The 13,523-nt window shown below is 42.5% G+C and overlaps 1 long non-coding RNA gene across 1 annotated transcript; it reads left to right on the top strand.

The window, feature by feature from the left end:
- Positions 1 to 3,397: 3,397 nt before the first annotated feature.
- LOC118501713 lies at positions 3,398 to 12,409 on the top strand. Its single transcript, XR_004904356.1, has 3 exons — positions 3,398 to 3,489; positions 10,142 to 10,144; positions 12,396 to 12,409. It is a non-coding gene; the product is annotated as an uncharacterized LOC118501713 (long non-coding RNA).
- Positions 12,410 to 13,523: the final 1,114 nt, after the last annotated feature.

The raw sequence follows: 13,523 nt of genomic DNA, 5'->3' as shown, positions 1-13,523 counted from the left end.
CACAAAGCACACAGCCAGACTCCTACAAACCTTCAGCAGTTCCCAATCCCTTTCCCTCTCACCTGACTCTCTCCAGAGGTTTTCTCAACTCCTGGTCTTTTCTCATGTAAAGAAATGTGACCTCTCCTGGCTTCTCACAAAGGGTTCTGCTTAGATACTGAGAGAAGAAAGGAGAAGCCATTTGATATTTATGCTCTGTTTTTGTTCTTCTCTTGAGCTCATGAATTACCAAGTGAATGACCAAACCTGCCAGCTCCGAGCAGCCTCACATCTTTGACTTTTGCAAAGGAGGAATGATTCTGAATTAGTTAAGTCGACCTGGAAAGCCCAGAACTCTAACACTCTGCAGGAGCCCTTCCCCTCGGGCAGGAAATTAGCTCCTTCCATAAAGTATCTCTGATTCCTCAGATATTCTCTGACCTTGTGGTTTCTCCACAGGACCTCTGGAATGGCAGACACCTTGGCATTTTCCTCCATTGGGCCCCAGCTCAGTGCTTGGAGGCCAGAAAGAACCCGGGGCTGGGGATTTACAGGTGTGTTTTAGGGAAAGTCCCTCCACTTCTCTCAGTTGCTGAATGAGCCTATGCAAAATGAGAAGATTCTACTAGATCCCCAGGAAGCCCAGAGCAAGCTCCAGAGCTCAGAGAGCAGGCAGGGAGGGTGAGAAAGATCAACCAAAACACTAGGTGGAAAAGATCTATGTGCCCATATTTTCACTGCAGCGTTAATTTACAATAGCCAAGAGAAGGAGGCAACCTAGGTGTCCACCAATAAGTGAATGGATAAAGAATACACCGTTCATATATACACAATGGAATATGACTCAGCCATAAAAAAAGAATAAAATGTTCCCATTTGCAACAACATGTATGGATCAAGAGGGCATTATGCTGAGTGAAATAAGTCAGACAGAGAAAGACAAATGCTGTATGACTTCACTTATTTGTGGAACTTGAAATAACAAAAAAATGAATAAACAAAGCAGAAACAGAAACAGACTCAGAGATACAGAAAATAAACTGATGATTGTCAGAGCAGAGGGGGGTGGGGCAGACGAATGAAAAAATAACAAGATCAACCAAATCAAACCAAACAACAGAGCCTCGATTGGCTAACCTTTGCAAGGCCTTTGTTAACCAGAGCCTAGTGACTTGCTTCAGCTCATCAGCTTTTCTTTGGCGACACTTTGCTTAGGAGACCGTGGCACAACCCGCACCCTAGAACAGCAGTGACTTGGACACCACTCTCAGCACATTTGGCCCAGCAGGGAGAGATGGTCAGCAGAGAAATCTCACTCAGCCACGAGGGAAACTCACATTGGAAGGCCAAGGAACCTCGGGAATTGTGCTTGACGTGCCCGGACACGTCGGCGGTGGCCAGGGATTTGCTCCTCTCAATGCTTTAATGCCTGGAATTCTAAATGTCTTGTTATTTATTGGGCAGTCACTGTAATTATCTCACTTGTAATGAATTCATTTGGTATGAATTTCAATGTCGTATGTACAATAGTATTCTAAGAATTACTGAATGATTCGGCATTAATTAATCTATCTTTCAAGTAAAATATTAACAATCAATTCATATTATTCGGATCCTTAAGCCACTGGCAGAGTGTTTATTACAATTATTATTATTTATGAGCTGTGCAAGGTATTTTCAAACGTGTGCATTCACAGTTTCTCCCTACATCCTCTTTCCCTATCTATACATCACTGCTGCTTGGCCAAATAGATTTGTCTAATCAATACCTCAGTGTCCTTATCGTGAAAGATGTCACCTTGTGTTTGCAGCTGTTAGCCCATCATTACACATAAAGATTTCTGAGCTGCTTCGGTAGCAGTGAAATGTATCATATTTTTACACTACATTCATCTCCAGGACCATCCAGATAGGAAGAACATCAGGCTCTTTTCTATTAAACCATGAAAATATTCTCTTGATTGCCTAACACACCTTATCACACAGTGGTCGACTCACCCATAAACAAACTCATATTTTTAAATGTGAACATTAGAATCAGATTACCCTGAGGGAAATGATATTTTGTCATGTGACCTCGTAGGAATGTTTTTAGTGTATCACCTTAAATACCCTGATGACAAGCGAAAAATGAGAAACAATACAGATATCTGTCACATTCCAAATAGACCCTTGACATTGCAAACACACAGCGCATCAGTTCTCTGTGGCAAATAGGAATGAATAGGGAGAGACGAAACACACCCAGCTGGAGAAAGATACTCAGTGAAAAAACACATGAAATGGTAAATCACTGCACTGCTGACAGTTTCTAAATTTGAACTTAAAGCTCTCAACAGCAAAAGAGTTATTTTTCAGCAGGGCAAACTTCGAACTTAATTTATGTGAGGTCGTGAGTTATGGACCCAAAGCAAAGCTGACGGACATATATAATTTTGAGTTAACACATTTCATTCATTTTATTAATTTCACTCCAATTTTTGTATTTAATTACCAAATCTCCAGAGCCAATGCCTAATGCTACTGAATTTGTTTTTATTCAATGGTGTGTGTGTGTGTGTGTGTGTGTGTGTGTGAAGCATGACCTAACACAGGGCGGTGAATAGTTTATGGTAAAGTACAGGACCCATACTAATGCGCATTTCTGTTGCTTTTATCAGGAAGACAGCGTGAGTCTCCTTGAGATGGTGTTTGTCACACTCTTGGGTATGACAGTGTGATGTATATGATCTAGCATGCTCATTTCCTCCGTGCGCTCTCTGCCCTACTGGAACAGGCATGAGATGATGGTAATCTCAGAAAAACCCAGCATGATTTGTTTATTACTGAAGGTTTATTTAATGCTGTCACCATGACCTGTATCCATTAGTAACCTCACGGGTTCTTAAAGGGGCACTAGTAACAATACCTGATTTTTTTTAAATGCTACTGAGCTTCAGTAAAAGTCTCTGTAAAAGGTCCCTTTTGCCCCACTTCTCCACAGCTTTCCCGTCCCTTTTGAGATTCATTTTTAGTTTTTTTCCACACACAGAGAAATATCTCAGGACTTCTCCAGTGAGCCAATGTTACATAGTAATGTACATTAAAGAAAACAATGAAAATGCTCTACGGTCTTTTTCAGTGGGATTGAATTCTCAGGATTTGACTTGGCTTTGAAATGTTGATTCATTAACACGGAAAGAAAAACCAAAGTCACCCGAAAGTTGCATTTGTTTCCTCAAATCCATTGTACACAACAGAGCAGTAGCTGTACTTTTTCTGGTGTCCAGCTACTCGGTGAGTTCAGCTTCTGGGTGGTCACTACCAACACCATGCAGAGTAAACTCAGTGCCCGTGGCATCCAGCAAGGAATCCAGCATCAGACCGAGTGCTCCCTGGAAAAACAGCTGCATGGCTGAAGAGATGAATCAGGTATGGGGGCTAAAAAATATATACTTTTCCTCCCATCTTCTAAATTCTTCTAGCCGGACTAATAATCACATTAACAGAGACAGATTCACAGGAGAAAATGTACAAAGCTTATTCCAGATGTACATGCCAGTGGTGTCATAGATATGGACCCTAAACACATCGGGCAGTTGAGGCTTACCCGCCATTGTGGAGCTAAGAAGAAAAAGGTGCAGGGGTGTGGGGTTTAGAAAGGGAAATGGGCCATTCACAGGCCGCTGAGAAGGAGCTGATGTGAGGCAAACAAATTCCTGCTAGAGCACCCAGAATCACCAGGACACAGGAAGGAATCTAGCTAGCGGCCCCTGCTTGGATCCTCCCTCTCTACCACACACTTAATTCAAATTGGGCTAAGGTGGACATCCTTAAGGAGAATATGCTAAGATTCCCTTCCTCTAGCAGGCCTTTTCATATGAATTACTTTAGGCAGGAAAGGGAGAGGGTCAAAGATGCTTTCTGAGTCTTTTGCTTCTTAATAACCAGCTTAAAAAAATCAATATCCTAAAAGACACATTTTAGGGAAGCAAAACTTTGGTCCTATTCCCAGGCAAGTACTCAAAGAGCATTTACTGATGAGGCCTCACAGTCCAGTGCATGAGCAAAAAGCTCTCACTGAGCCTTTTTCCACCTGGATGACACAGGCCTGTACATCAGTCCTGGAGATTAAATTTGCAGGTCCACAGAGTTTCATTGTTCAAAATCATATGAGGCGTTGGCAAAAAAGATGCATGAAGCACTACGTTTTTTGAAGCATGTAGTTTGTCTGAACAAAGGTGTCCAGATACATGAGCTAATTAGAAGGCAGCTGTGGCCATTGTTAACCACAATTTGACCATAGTGAAATTGCTCCATAGACCTCAGTACTACATCGTGGTCTACCCAGGATTCAGCAATGAACTTAAGAGGGGCCGGACTGGAGACTTCCAGGTGCCCATTTAGAGCACTATAAAGCACCCCTCCCACTCAAGAAGCACACTCATTTTCCAGCCAAGAAAGATGAGCCTTGGGCTGTTCAAAATAATGCAAGTCATTTTGGAATACCAAACATACAGATAGCTGAATTACTTTTCCCACCTTCTGTATGAGTTTGCTGACTCTGCTGTAACAATGTACCATGAAAGGGGTGGCTTACACAACAGAAATTTACTGTCTCATAGTTCTGGAGATCAGAAGTTTGTGATCAAGGTGTCGATGAAGTTGGCTCCTTCTGACAGAAGGCCCTCCCTCCTTGGCATGTGGACAGCCATCTTCTCCCTGTGTCCTCAATGGTCTTCCCTCTCTGCGTGTCCGGGTCCTAAGCACCTCTTCTTAGGAGGACACCAGTCAGATTAGATCAGGGCCCACTCTGATGATATCATTTAACTTAATTACTTCTGTAAAGACCCCAGTCCCCAAGCAAGGCCAAATTCTGAAGTCCTGGGGGTTAGGGCTTCAAAACTGAATTTGAGAGAAACAATTCAGTCAGAAAACTGCCATTTAAGTATTTTTGTGTCAGCACTACCTTTTAGTTACTTTGTGTCTGGTTTTCTCCATAAAAGAATAAGATAAGCAGATTAAGAACTGAGTTGGGGGAAGTTAGTTCATGCTTGTGCTTCTTTACCAATCCCTTTAAACTCAGTGGAGAAAAACAATTCCCCAAACAAATTATTATATCAGCCTGCAGCTAGACAGGCAGAGTAGTAAGAGGGACAGACCAGGACACAGGTAGATAACTGGAGGACATGACACCCGGCTCAGGGGCTGGCTGGTTGGCAACGCCTTGCAGAATCTGGACCAAATGCAGGACCGTTCCTGCATTTTGACGCACCTATAATAACGCATCTATAATTAAAGTGGCCCTAATCATAATAACACTAACACCACAGGAGCTGCAAACCCAGGGTATTTAGAAGAGCTTGCCTTTGATTAACAGGTGAAGGAAAGCTGATTCCATCTTGAATGCTCACAACCTGGAAAGAGTCTTTGGTTTTTCCTCACACTGCTGAAGAGCAAGGAGGAAGCTCTCAGGTGGTCCTACAAGAATGGGATTTTCTGCATTAAGTTTAAACTCGGTAACAAGACTGTCTAGCCCAATTCAGCCTGCTTTTCTTGAACCAAATGAAAGATAATACTTAGTTTTGACTCTTCCTTGGAAGATAAAATGGTCTTAAAAATCACTAGGGATTTGTAACCTAACATGTGCAAGATAACTATTATTTATGTGCCTTTGTTCCCAACCTGGCAACTTTTCCCTTACACTTTTTTTCTGCTCAAACATCTGAAGAAAATGCTTAGAAAAGATGGGGAATGGTGCTATAAGGCAGAAAGAGTGGTTTCCTTTTAAAGGGAGGGGAGGAGAGCTCCTTTTGAGGATGGAAAAAAACACATTAACACTTTGAACCATGAGGCTTAGTGAAGTAAGATGAATTCTCAAGAGATGGTCATAGCATCTTATTTGAACTTAGACATAGCAGAGTGGATTTATGCCATCCTCTTCCTGAGAAAGCACAAAATAGACCAACCCATATTCAGCAAATGTCTAAAACACCATCTGTTGCTATGTTGAACCATTTGACAGGAGAGAAGATGGCTGACAAAACTACAAAACACCGTTAGACACAGAATTACCCACTCTGAGCCCTCCACTTGGGGCCTGCAAGGGGAAAGGGACTTCGCCGGTGCCTAGTTGGGATCCTTGGATCATTATAGTCTTACCCAGTGTCAAAGCATGTACACAGCTCATTAATGTAACTTTACTGAAGCAAGATAGATTAAACAAAAGTGTCAGAGACGTCTGAAATACAGAATATTTTAATGCTGCTTTGAAGGGGTTTTTCTTCTAAAGTGCACACAGCTATCATTTGATGGTTGTTTATTTGCTAAACTTTCACTGAACTGAATGTAAATTTAAACCAGCCTCTAAAACAAGGCATGGCTTGCAGTCACTCCTGTCACACCAGAATTGAACTCCATTTCAGAAGTATTATGGGGGAAAAAATTCCCTGGAAATAAAATACTTTTTAAATATAACCCATGGCAAAATTCATCATTGTCTTTATCTGGGGTCTCTTTTGGTGGCGGCAGCCACTGTCTCTGAACATCAAATGTCCTCTTCAAACAGTAACTGTACATGAACAGAGACTGGCCTTTGGTAATGAAGGAATGGCTTCCCAGATATGACCGGTGAACAGCCGTTTGATTAGATCATCTGGACTTTAATAAAGAAGAATGGGAGCAGAACAGGATGAGACCCAACGCGTTGGGTTTGCAGCCAGAACAGAAAACACTCCGCCAACCTCAAAAACAAATGTCTCTGGGTTGTCCCTGCGACTTCAGGCTGACCCACGACGACAAAGCCCAAGGCAGCAATTAGCACACTAGCTGAGAGAACCGTCCTGTCCATAATTCTTAGAGTGACGTGTGCGATTGTGGCCACACTGGTTTTCAGCGCCGCTCCCAGAACTCCGGAGCCTGCGGTCAGGAGGTCTCCCGGTGGCAGTACCCGTATCAGCCGGTAGATGGCGCACCAAGCCACCCACTCAGCCTAGCAGCCAAGAACAGCTTCTGCCGACGAGGCAGGCAAGGACTTTGATTCATAAAAAACATAAATTCTACTTGATGAACAATAATAATAAAGGAAATTGACTATTGGGCACCATAGAGATGAATTTTTAAAGCCCCGAAATCAAGTTATTTGAGTTTATTTAATTTAATTTACTAAATTTGAATAACTGTGCGATGTAATGATGCATGGCAGGGCATTTAGGTTTTATGGCTTCTAAATGCTTCTCTTTAGGGTGATTGCACTCAGTTGCACGGTCGCCAAAGAACTTGTCCCCGTCTCCAAGCTGCGTAAACAAATTGAGGAGAGAATAATTACACATTGGGAGAAAGGCAAGGAGAATCTACTGAGGCTAGTGAGGGAGCCCCAGATATAAAATTTCCACCCTTTTCAGGAAATAAACTACATCAGAAGTACTCAAAGACCAATGCGAAAGACTTTATCAATGTAAGCACAGCACCTAAGTCTAAGCTAAGCACTTCCCCCGTGCTTCTTGAAGTAGACCCTTGTCTCTTAGTAAAACAAATAAGATCTAGAGCAAAATGCATATTCATACCTAAATTTAAGTTGGTGAATGTGCATTTCCAATGGCTTCCGAACTGACAAATTAGGACACTGTAAAACCTAGAAATTCTCTTCATCCTTTTGATCAATGAAAATTTTCTGTGAGCAGATGTAAATGTCCTTTTATTAAAATGCAGCCCCCAGGTTCCCTTGTGGGGTGTAGCTCCAGCACACACATTCTGTGTTTGCCCAAACGTGTATGCGTATCCACATAAGCATAGGGAGACGCACACACACATTAATTCAAATATCCACAAGTATATGTACATATATGGGTATATATGTGCTTTCTACGTACCACTCTGCTTTATTGCTTTCAGCATAACTGAATTTGGCACCAGCTCTTTAGCACTTTGGAAGGGCCTTCATTAGCACTGGGATACTATCCAAAAAGAATCCAGAAAAATCAACACATGGCTGCTCTTGTTCTCACGATAAATGACAGCTTTGGTGGAAAACAACAACAGTCAAGAAGCAAAACAAAAACCAGAAAGCAACAAGAGTAGCAATGACATGAATAGAGGAAGTCAGACATCACTAACTCAGAATTTTTTTTAAATTTTAACTTATTTATTTATTCAATTTTTACAACTCTCTTCCTTTGCCACTAAGCCTCCGGGTACTTTCACACAATTAAAAATATAAATAGTGAAAGTATATTAAGAACCCTGGGAAAAAACAACAATCACGTGGGCTTGTGTCTCTTTATAGACACAAACAAGCTTATTATATGCCTAAAAACGTGTGAGAGCATATGAGTGGCACATTTATGTAACTGTACTCTTATGATATGGCAAAAGCTGCCTATTACACCACACCAACCCCCAAATCAAAGGCTACCTGCTACACCAACAATCCACAACTGTTTGGAATGAATGAGAGTTCTGAAGAAACGAGCCTTTCTTGGAAAACAGAATGTCCCTCAGTACTGAAAGTCATATCTCAACACCATTAATAGGAACTCTTGGGTAGGGCAGATGCCATGAGACTGTTAAGGAAATGCAATAATTTCTAAACTAGTCAAAACCAAATAATAGCCAATGTGTGTGTGTGTATGTTCATACCATGTCTTCTAACAGGCAGATAATAAATATCTAATAGGTAGATCATAAGTCACACACTAAAGAAGCAGTAACCAAACAAATGAAAGGAGACTTTGATTTAAAGGGTTAACTCATATGCACTTCAGCTGTCAAAGCAATACTGGAAAATAGAAGTGAGCATGGCCCTTTACGGCCAGTGGCTCTGCCCAGGAGACCAGCCATCAAGGAAGAAAACCCCACTGAATCTTAGGAAAAGTGAAGTAAGTTATTGAGCTATTCACCCCTCCATTAGCCCTTTGCCTTCTCTTTCCTCTGTTTCTCAGTTAGAGTTTGTGAGTTGTCTATATCGGAGGGTTTTAAAATATTTCAAGGAGAAGGGTAAAAGGAATGAGAAAGCAATTAAATTCTTTTTTGAAAGGGAAGGGAGCAAATGCATGGGATTCCAAACAGGGAAAGGCGAGTGCAGCATGAGCTAAACTGCCTTAATGGGGAGCTCTGCCTGACGCTGGTAGTGAGGGTCCTAAAAGAAAGGTGGGCATGAATAGGTGGTAAGAAAAGCATTTGAAAGAGCCTAATCTTAGGCTTAAGACATTCTAGAAGTGCGCCTATGGAGTAACTCAAAACACAGGAAGAGCCTGAGATGGTAGATCACAGCAGAGAGGAAGCAAAGTGTCTCCAGATTAATTCATTCTTTCCACAAATATTTATTAAGGGCCTCTGTTGTGACAGGCTCCATGTTAAGCCCTAGGCATTTGAAAGTCAACACGATATTTCTTCTCAGTGCCTTTCCTACTTAGAACATGGCCACCATTTTGTCTGACTCCAAACCTGGTGCACAGAATCCTCTCACTCAGGAGGCAGAGGTTCAAAACCTTGTAAGTCTATGGACCAAGAGGCAATTGAGCCTCAGAGCTGACTATTCTTAAGGTGGTGTGTGCCTGTCTCACCACCTCCCCTGACCACTCCACGCCAAACACTCAGCCTCTCAGGGGTTCAGCAGTTATTCCAAAGTGTAGCCTAAGAATGTGTTGACAACAATTCCTCCTTAGAAACAGCCCCATTTCACCCCACTATTACGAATAACCTAACACAATCTCATGTTTGACAGAATGGTCTCACTCTCTGAGAAGGGCCAGAAATCTGATTGAAAGGCTTCCAAAAAGAGGAGAGATTCCAAGTAGAACTGAGGTGACCTCTCAACGGCCTATTCAATAACCCTTCTCTCTTTCGTCTCCCCCTAAGACGAGGATAGAAGCGGCTTGGCGTTTGACAGGGAGACCAGTGTCAACACTCTCTATATTTACTTATTTATTGGCAGTTTGGAAGGCAGCCACCATTTATGGTCCTTCATTCCCAAATCGAGGGAGCAGTGATTCCTGCCAACAAAGACTCCGAGCCACCTGACCATCCCCTCTCAGCACGAGCCAGGAGGGGAATTGTGTCCAGGGCATTCGTTGTTGGCCACCGTGTTTACAACACATGTAGCACTGACCTGTAGTTTAAAAGAACCCAACTGGGGAAGAGAGGGGCCTGCAAACTCCCCAACATGGTTGAGCTCTCACAAAAGCAAGTTTTGGAAATGCAGAGCCCGACTGTTTCCATGGCCAGCCACACAAAACCCACTGTAGCCCAGCCCACGCTGGCGGTCTGTTTGGAAGGGGATGAGAAGTGGAGTGAGATGAGAAGACCTTGGAGAGGGTCCCAAAAGGTTTCAGGTCCACATAGATGATAGCATGTTAGGGAAAACTGTCCTTCTGAGAAGAGGCCAACTAAATTGGGATTTGTTTCAATGGAGCAAGATGAGAAAACTAGAAAGAGGTGTCTTTAGAATAATTCTGAGAGAGTGAGATTATCTTTGAAAGAAAGTGAACAATGGTTTTTAAATTCCAGTACAGCTAGAACAAGAGAAACTGGACCATTTTAGAGCTGGATAAATTTTTAGGGATTATCTAGTTTGACCTTTTTATTTAACAGATGATGAAGTTATTGACTGATTGATTTAAATTCTGGACTAAAGGTAGATCCCCAAAGTCTGGGTGAAGTGCTAAATTCTCACAATTGGCTGACACCAGTCCAGCACGAGTAATTCATATATTATTAGAAGCATAGACATGTCACCAAAGGCACTCAAGCCATAAGTCAAATTCTAGACCAAGGTAAGCAAGTTTGTCTAGTCAGGAGCACAGGATACCCTGTGCCAGGAGTCAAAAGACTTCCTGAAATCCTTATGATGAGATAAAACAACTGCTAGTGGACTGCATAGTATACCGCTTTAGAAAGCAAACTGACTGTGGGATAGGGTACAGGACAAGCTTGGCCAGTCCTGGGCAGACAGAAGAGTGCAGTTTTATTAAGTGCTGGAGTGAACCTAGTTATGAGATCCGAATTGCCTTCTAGACAAGCAGTTCAGCTGCGGCTCCCCAGGCTGTCCACACTTATAGGCAATTTCATGGGAAGCTGGTTGTGGACATGCCGTGTGAGTCACTAAAGTTCGTTGGCCTCCACCATGGTTGCAGCATGAAATTTCCCGTTTGCTCCACAACCTCCAAATCCAGAGCAAATTGCCACCAGCTGTGCCTTCAACTCCAGCAATGCAAGTAAAGAACGAAACATATTTAATGATAATGTGGGTGGAGAAAAACTTAGGGAACCCCCTTCTCCACTGAGAGTTAGTGAAGGAGGACCAAAGCTGAAGCCAACCACACCACTGGATCTAGTATCTGCTCCCAAAGGTGGCGTCCCATGACCTATGCAGTCCAATAGATGGAATAATGAGTCCGGACAGGAGGTCTTATCTTCCTGGTAAGAAAACGTAAAATCCAGACAGAAATGTGTCCACAGGAGAAATGTCACCTGAACATTTTCAACAGCTTGAATGTTAATCGATGTTACAGAAATGAGGTGACATATTTTCAGTTCCTGAGGCACCTGCTCTCCTTTTCGCCGTGTATCTTTGCACACACCATTTCCTCTGCTGTTCCCCAGTCCACTTCTGTCTCTCCTTGCGGTCAGTCCCATTCATCCTTCAAAACCCAATGCGTATCACCATCTCAGTGCACTCTCCTAATGTCCCCAAAACAGAATTACCGTATTTGCCGTGTATAATGCAACCCCAGGTTTTTGGCCCAAGCTTTCAGGAAGAAAATCTTTCAATTTAATTTTTTTATTCAATTGTTTATTTATTTAAATTAAAAAACAAAACCAGTTCTTGTATTCCAGGGTATTATTTTGCATACGGAGATCATTACTGCTTTCTAGAGTTATACTTTTAAAGCATAAGCATAAATAAAAGAATTAAAAACATTTATACAGATATAGAATTAGTATTATCCATGCATAATGCACATCCTTATTTTTCCCTAAAAAATTTGGGCAAAAAAGTGTGATTATACATGGCAAAATAGGGTAGATATTCCCTCCTCTGCTATTCCAGATATAAAATATGATATATTATACATATTTCACATGGATCACATTAAACTATCAAAAACAGTGAGGACGGAAAAATAACAAGAAATTTGGAATCAAAGTTAAGAGACTCTACATCCCAAAACCTCCATTTACAAACTCCGTGTCCTTGGGCAAATTACCCAATCTTCCCAATGCAGCTCCATCTATAAACTGGGGGCAATAATGCCTACTTTAGAATGTTCTTGTGTCGATGACATGAGATTGGCAGATAAAGACACTAGCACTGGACCTGACTCATAATCTATACTCCATAAGTTAGTCCCCTCCCCTTTCTCCTTTCTGCAAATGCAGAAACATGCTCTTCATCACTGTGTCCTCAACATTGATCACAAAACCTTGAACACACTGAGGATTTAACACATGCAATCATGCAATGAATGTAATAACTGAGGACAAATAGGGACCAGCTTTTAATCATAGAATGTCAGGCCTGGAAAGGGCCCTAGCCCAATGGCATTTGACCCAATGGTCATTATAGAGGAAGTTCAGAGATGGAAAGTGGCAGGCCCAGATGAGCCCCCTCTCCCCTACTCCCAAACCAGAGCCTCCTACTATTTCTCACTGCCGGCACATGCTTCCCTGCTTCTAAGTGTGGCAGATCTTTCCGGGGATGCATTTCAGCTGGCTTCTTTGCCCCCAGACCTGGAGACCAGACCCAGTCTTGGTAGCTGCTTTAATATGAATCCTATCCAGCTATTAGTGGTTAAGGGCAATTTCTCATCATCCATGCTAATATGGCTTCGTTCAAATTGGAAATGATAGATGACTAACAGGCTTGAGAAAATGTGTTGTGCTACCTTCAGAAAGGATGCAAATGACAAGAACATGCTGCCCCCTGGACAGGCAGGGAAATGGCGGAGAGCAGAACACACGTGGCTCCTTGCACCTCCGTGTCTGGCGAGACGGTTTTATGGCATTTAGCAGCCCTGCACGAAGGCACCCAAGGCAAACCATAACTTCCACAAAACAGCGTTTGCATGTGCTAATGGCAACTGAATCAGAAACACATGGATTTAATTTCCTTCAAAATACCCACGGGTATAAAAATCAATGCAGGAAAGCCATTTGGCTAACTCTATTTGGGGCTTTTCTGAGCCCAAAAATTGTGAGAAATTGTTGGAGATGGTTGCTGAGCTCAAACTCCCACCAGGTTCAACCCTCCCCATGCACAGCCCTGGCCTAATGTGATGTGAAACCCCGGCTGTCTTTTTGGAGAGAGGCAGGTGCTTGCTGTGTGGTACCTTCACGGCTGCCATCTCCACAGATTTCCTGCTTTCTGCTATTAGTTCATTTGCTCAGCCTCTCCCACCACATAGCCATCAGGGAGATCTCATTTTGGCAGCAGATCGGGATCCCTGCCTGAGAGTTGATAGAGGTTGAGCTATTTGCAGAAATAATGCTTTCCAGACGTACTAAACAGTCCCCCTCTTTCCAGATGGAGTGGCATTAGTGTTGCTTCCAGCCATTTCCTCACCTTC

The sequence above is a fragment of the Phyllostomus discolor genome, chromosome 7, assembly GCF_004126475.2.
Source record: "Phyllostomus discolor isolate MPI-MPIP mPhyDis1 chromosome 7, mPhyDis1.pri.v3, whole genome shotgun sequence".
Classification (NCBI taxonomy): Eukaryota; Metazoa; Chordata; class Mammalia; order Chiroptera; family Phyllostomidae; genus Phyllostomus; species Phyllostomus discolor.
Note: the sequence above shows the minus strand (reverse complement) of the source record. Positions and strands in the feature narration are given on the sequence as shown.